This window comes from Centropristis striata, chromosome 2 (assembly GCF_030273125.1).
Source record: "Centropristis striata isolate RG_2023a ecotype Rhode Island chromosome 2, C.striata_1.0, whole genome shotgun sequence".
Classification (NCBI taxonomy): domain Eukaryota; kingdom Metazoa; phylum Chordata; class Actinopteri; order Perciformes; family Serranidae; genus Centropristis; species Centropristis striata.
In genome coordinates, this window is record NC_081518.1 from 27,896,338 (window position 1) to 27,902,478 (window position 6,141).

Here is a 6,141-nt window from a genome sequence, read left to right on the forward strand (position 1 = left end):
GCATTCCAGGCGCCCCTCTCCCCAGCCACAATGTCCAGCTCCTCCTGGGGGACCCCGAGGTGTTCCCAGGCCAGGCGAGAGATATAATCCCTCCACCGTGTTCTGGGTCTTCCCCGGGGCCTCCTACCAGTTGGACGTGCCCGGAACACCTCTAACGGGAGGCGCCTGGGAGGCATCCTTACCAGATGCCCAAACCACCTAAACTGGCTCCTTTCGACGCGAAGGAGCAGCGGCTCTACTCCGAGCTCCCTCCGGATGTCTGAGCTCCTCACCCTATCTCTAAGGCTGAGCCCAGCCACCCTACGGAGGAAGCTCATTTCGGCCGCTTGTACCCGCAATCTCATTCTTTCGGTCACTACCCAAAGCTCATGACCATAGGTGAGGGTTGAAACGTAGATGGACCGGTAAATCGAGAGCTTTGCCTTCAGGCTCAGCTCCTTCTTCACCACAACGGTCCGGTACAACGCCCGCATCACTGCTGACGCCGCACCAAACCGCCTGTCCATCTCACGTTCCATTCTACCCTCACTCGTGAACAAGACCCCGAGATACTTGAACTCCTTCGCTTGAGGCAGTACCTCTCTCCCCACCCAGAGGGGGCAGTCCACCGTTTTCCGGCAGAGAACCATGGCCTCAGACTTGGAGGTGCTGACTCTCATCCCAACCGCTTCACACTCGGCTGCAAACCGCCCCAGTGAGTGCTGGAGGTCTCGGCTTGATGAAGCCAAAACAACCACATCATCTGCAAAAAGCAGAGATGCAATTCTGAGGTCACCAAACCGGACACCTTCCTCCCCCCGGCTGCGCCTTGAGATCCTGTCCATGAAGACCACGAACAGAATCGGAGACAAGGGGCAACCCTGGCGGAGGCCAACACCCACCGGGAACGTGTTTGACGTTGTGCCGAGTATGCTGACACTGCTCTCACTTTGGTTATATAGGGACCGGATAGCTCGTAGCAACGAGCCCGGTACCCCATACTCCCGCAGTACCCCCCACAAGACTCCCCGAGGGACACGGTCATAAGCCTTCTCCAAATCCACAAAACACATGTAGACTGGATGGGCAAACTCCCATGCCCCCTCCAGAAGTCTCGCAAGGGTAAAGAGCTGGTCCGCTGTTCCACGGCCAGGACGAAATCCGCATTGTTCCTCCTGAATCTGCGGTTCGACAATCGGCCGGAGCCTCCTTTCCAGCACCCTGGAGTAGACTTTCCTGGGGAGGCTGAGAAGTGTAATTCCACGGTAATTGGAACACACCCTCCGGTCCCCCTTTTTGAAAATGGGAACCACCACCCCGGTCTGCCAATCCACAGGCACTGTCCCAGACCTCCACGCGACACTGAAGAGGCGTGTCAACCATGACAACCCAACAATGTCCAGAGCCTTCAGCATCTCAGGCGAATCTCATCCAACCCTGGCGCCTTGCCGCCGGGCAGCTTTTTAACTACCTCGGCGACCTCCGCCAGGGATATTGATGAGTCTTCCCCTGAGTCTTCAGACTCTGCCTCCTCTACGGAGGACATTTTGGCTGGATTAAGGAGTTCCTCAAAGTGTTCTTTCCACCGTCTAAGGACATCCCCAGGTCGGGTCAGCAGGTCTCCTCCCCCGCTGAACACAGCTTGGGCCAAGCCCTGCTTTCCCTTCCTGAATCGCCTGACGGTTTTCCAGAACCTCTTTGAGGCCGACCGGAAGTCCTCCTCCATGGCCTCCCCGAATTCCTCCCATACCCGAGTTTTTGCTTCAGCGACTGCCGCAGCTGCAGCCCTTCTGGCCAAACGGTACCTGTCTGCTGATTCCAGAGACCCCTCGGCCAGCCAAGACCGAAAGGCCTCCTTCTTCAGCTTGACGGCCTCTTGGGTTCGTCAACCCCAACAGTTCTTGGGTTGCCGCCACGACAGGCACCGACGGCCTTCAGGCCACAGCTCCTACCAGCCGCGTCAACAATTGAGGCTTTGAACATGGCCCATTCGGACTCCATGTCCCCAGCCTCACCCGGGATGTTGGAGAAATTCTTCCGGAGGCGTGAGTTGAAGACCCTGCAGACAGGGGCCTCTGCCAGACGTTCCCAGTTCACCCTCACTACGCGTTTGGGTTTGCCAGGTCTGTCTAGCATCCTCCCCCGCCACCTGATCCAACTCACCACCAGGTGGTGATCAGTTGACAGCTCTGCTCCTCTCTTCACCCGAGTGTCCAAAACATGCGGCCGCAGATCAGACGATACGATAATAAAATCGATCATCGATCTTTGGCCTAGAGTGCTCTGGTACCAGGTACACTTATGAACAACTCTATGTTCGAACATGGTGTTCGTTATGGACAATCCATGACTAGCACAGAAGTCCAATAACAGAACACCACTCGGGTTTAGATCGGGCAGGCCGTTCCTCCCAATCACCCCCCTCCAGGTACCATCATCGTTACCCACGTGAGCGTTGAAGTCTCCCAGAAGAACAATAGAGTCCCCAGATGGTACCCCTTCCAGGACACCACCCAGAGACTCCAAGAAGGCCGGGTACTCCGAACTGCTGTTTGGTGCATAAGCACAAACAGTCAGAGACCTTCTCCCTGCGACTTGCAGCCGCAAGGAGGTGACCCTCTCGTTCCTCGGGGAGAACTCCAACACAGCAGCGCTCAGCCGGGGGCTTGTGAGTATCCCCACACCCGCCCGGCGCCTCTCACCCTGGGCAACTCCAGAAAAGGAGAGAGTCCAGCCTCTCTCCAGGAGTTTGGTTCCAGAGCCCAAGCTATGCGTGGAGGTGAGCCCAACTATTTCTAGTTGGTAACGCTCCACCTCCCGCACAAGCTCGGGCTCCTTCCCCGCCAGCGAGGTGACGTTCCACGTCCCCAGAGCCAGCCGCTGGAGCCGGGGGTCAGCACGCCCAGGTCCCCGCCTTTGCCTGCCGCCCGACTCTCTGTGCACCCAACCCTTATGCCTGAGTCTGCGGGTGGTGGGCCCACAGGTTGGCGGGTCCACGTAGTCCTTTCGGGCTGAGCCCGGCCGGGCCCTGTGGACAAAGGCCCGGCCACCAGACGCTCGCCTGCGTGCTCCCCTCCCGGGTCTGGCTCCAGGAGGGGGCCCCGGTTTACCCGTGCCGGGCGAGGTACTCTGTTTTGAATGGTCCCGCTTCATAAGGGTCTTTGAATCGCTCTTAGTCTGGCCCCTCCCCTGGGACCACTTGGGAGACCCTACCAGGAGCTATTGCTCCCGACAACACAGCTCCCAGGATCACTGAGGCACACAAACCCCTCCACCACGATAAGGTGGCGATTCTTGGAGGAGTTTTAACAGTTTAACAGGATCTAGTCATACCAAACGTTTTTTTTTATGACGTTTTAAATGCAACATGTAGAATATAGTGATTTTTACAAAAATATCTGAATTTAAACTTTAATATGGTTACTATTCTAATGAAAAGTGTGTCACCTATGATCTGTTCAAGGAAAATTCAATTTTCGATGATAATGTCTGTTTTAACATTTTCTTTCTACGATAAACTGTGTATCATTGGCAGCCAGTCGCTTGGCTTCACCCCTGGGCCAGATTGACCTGTTCGGGAGCCCCCGGGCAAAATAAAATGCCTTTAGGCACTTATTGACCCTCAGAAATTCCTCTTTGACACTGTGCAGCATGTACACCTCCAAGTTTTCACTAAGCGTGATGTAAATGCATAGCAGCTTCATTATCAAATTCCCAACCAGTGGAACAAAACTCTCTGGTCTCAGGTTTTCTGTGTCGGACAGTTTGTGATAATTTGATTAGACTCAACTTTAATGAGAAATTTGCACCATATGGGCTGCCCTGGCGGTCAACCATGAACTGCAACGTCCCTTGTCTTCCCTGGGGATCCTCAGAGCACATCATTTCCCGCTCTCTCTTCCCCTCATGCATGTCCTGTAATCTCTGCTGTAAGGGAATAAAGTGCTTAAAATGTAATAAAAGAAATAACTGCTAAAATGATAAAAACTATTATCAAATCTACATTTTCACTTATGTACAACACAATGCCACAAAATGAGCCATTAGCCTCTTACACACCCGTCTTTATTAATATTTAGTGGGTCAGACTCTTTAACAAATGTGCAATGAATTATATTACAAGAAACAACTGACAGGCCGTGAACCTCTGGCTCCAGCTTTGCCTGGCTGGAAATCCGACCTCTTTTCTTCACCCTCATTTATTTTGCTGACACCACCTGTGATCCCTGGATCCCAACGAAGCACCTTAAACTATAATATAATATAATACAATATAGTAGTAATAATATAGTGCACATTCAAATTCTATGTAATTCATCAAGCTGGAAAAAGTTTTTTGAAAACATATAACTGCACTCACAACAAACAAAGTTTACTTGAAGTTGCAACATATCCACTAAATATTCAGGTCACAGATTATTTGTTGTTTTGATTCTCAAAGTCACGAATCCTGAGAGCTTAAAAGTTTCTCTGAGAAGTATACCAGTAGTTCAGAAACATCATTGCAGAGGTTGAATGTAATTATTGCATTTCACTCTCATCTTGAATGCAACGCCACGCTCAAGAAATGAAAATTACCTGCATGCAGGAGCATCAGGAGGGATTAGTGAATGCTCAGACTTACAGCAGGCCAGTCAATAAATCATTTCTGATATTAAATGCTACACCAAACTCTTACATCTTTTATGTCAACAAATTAAATAAAACACAACTTCTTCTTACATATAAGCAGATATTATAGAAATGACAGTTTATATTTGATAAAACATACATGAGGTATAAAAGACACAACCAGTTATTGTGCTTTAAAACTTTCATACTGAAAATCTGCTGCATTTCTGGAATGAAATTAGGAAACTAGGTCCCAGCAAAAGGAAGATGGTCCCCATGGAGGTCATGGGGGCCCAGTAGTATGCAGGTTATTGTGTCAGCGGAAGTTATAAATAAATGGGAGAATGATTTCAAAGGTTTTTTTATAGACCTCAGTGCAGTGCAGTTTGAAGGGAGATGATTCAAGGTAGTTCAATTTTATTCAATTCAATATTTTAACTCGAGTAGGTTTAAAAACGTTTGGAAAAACCTTTTGTCCTTCTGTCAAAGGAATGTTAACCATTGCTTTCTTTCCTCTGATTCTTCAGATAAAAGAATATTATACATAATACAGCTCATTAGTGGGATGTAACTAAGACCATTTGCTCAAGTACTGTCTCAAATATAATTTTGAGGTATTTGCCCTTAACTTCTATGTAACTTTATACTTCTACTCAATTACATTTTGAGGCGAATATTGTAAATTGTATTCCACTACATTTAGCTGACAGCTTTAGTTACTTTTCAGATCAAGATCCATTCTCATAACAAGTACTTTTACTTTTGATACTTTAAGTACATTTTGATACAGATACTTTTGTACCTTTACTTAAATAAGGTTTGAATACGGGACTTTTACAGTGGAGTAATTTCAGAGTGTGGTATTAGTATTTTTACTTAAGTATGGCACTTATACTCGTACTTTTTCCACCACTGGTACAGCTACATAAAGTCATGGAAAAAATATTATTGTAAATATACCATTGTTTTCTTCAATTTCATGTTAATTTAAATGCCTGGTACAACTAAAGGTACATTTGTTTGGACAAATATAATGCTATCTAGCCATTGTCCATGGTTTTCTTGATAATAACCAAAATCATTATCAAGAAAACCATAAAAAAATGTCTAGATATCAGCTCTGAAATTAAAATCTTATGAGCTATTTTTGTTGTTATCATTATATTTGTTCAAACAAATGTACCTTTAGTTGTTCCAGGCATTAAAATGAACAATAAATTGAAGAAAACAAGAGTGGTCTAATAATTTTTTCCATGACTGTATCTTATCCACTTATTGTCACAATGATAGTTCACATAAAAGTGAAATGTGAAGCAGTGGTGGACTGTTTGAGGGGCAGGGGCAAGAACTATTAAGGGCACCAATGCGCAAAAAGTTTTCCAGCAGGTAGGGCAGCCCATAAGGCATTTTATCACATTTTCTCCACTGAGAGCACGCCCCAGAGGGCCCTTTATCATGTTTTATCTACCATGGTGGCACCAGTGGCGTGCAGCAGAGCACAATCAAGAGCAATGTAAATTAAAGAACACAAAAAGGGAAACAGAACAGTTC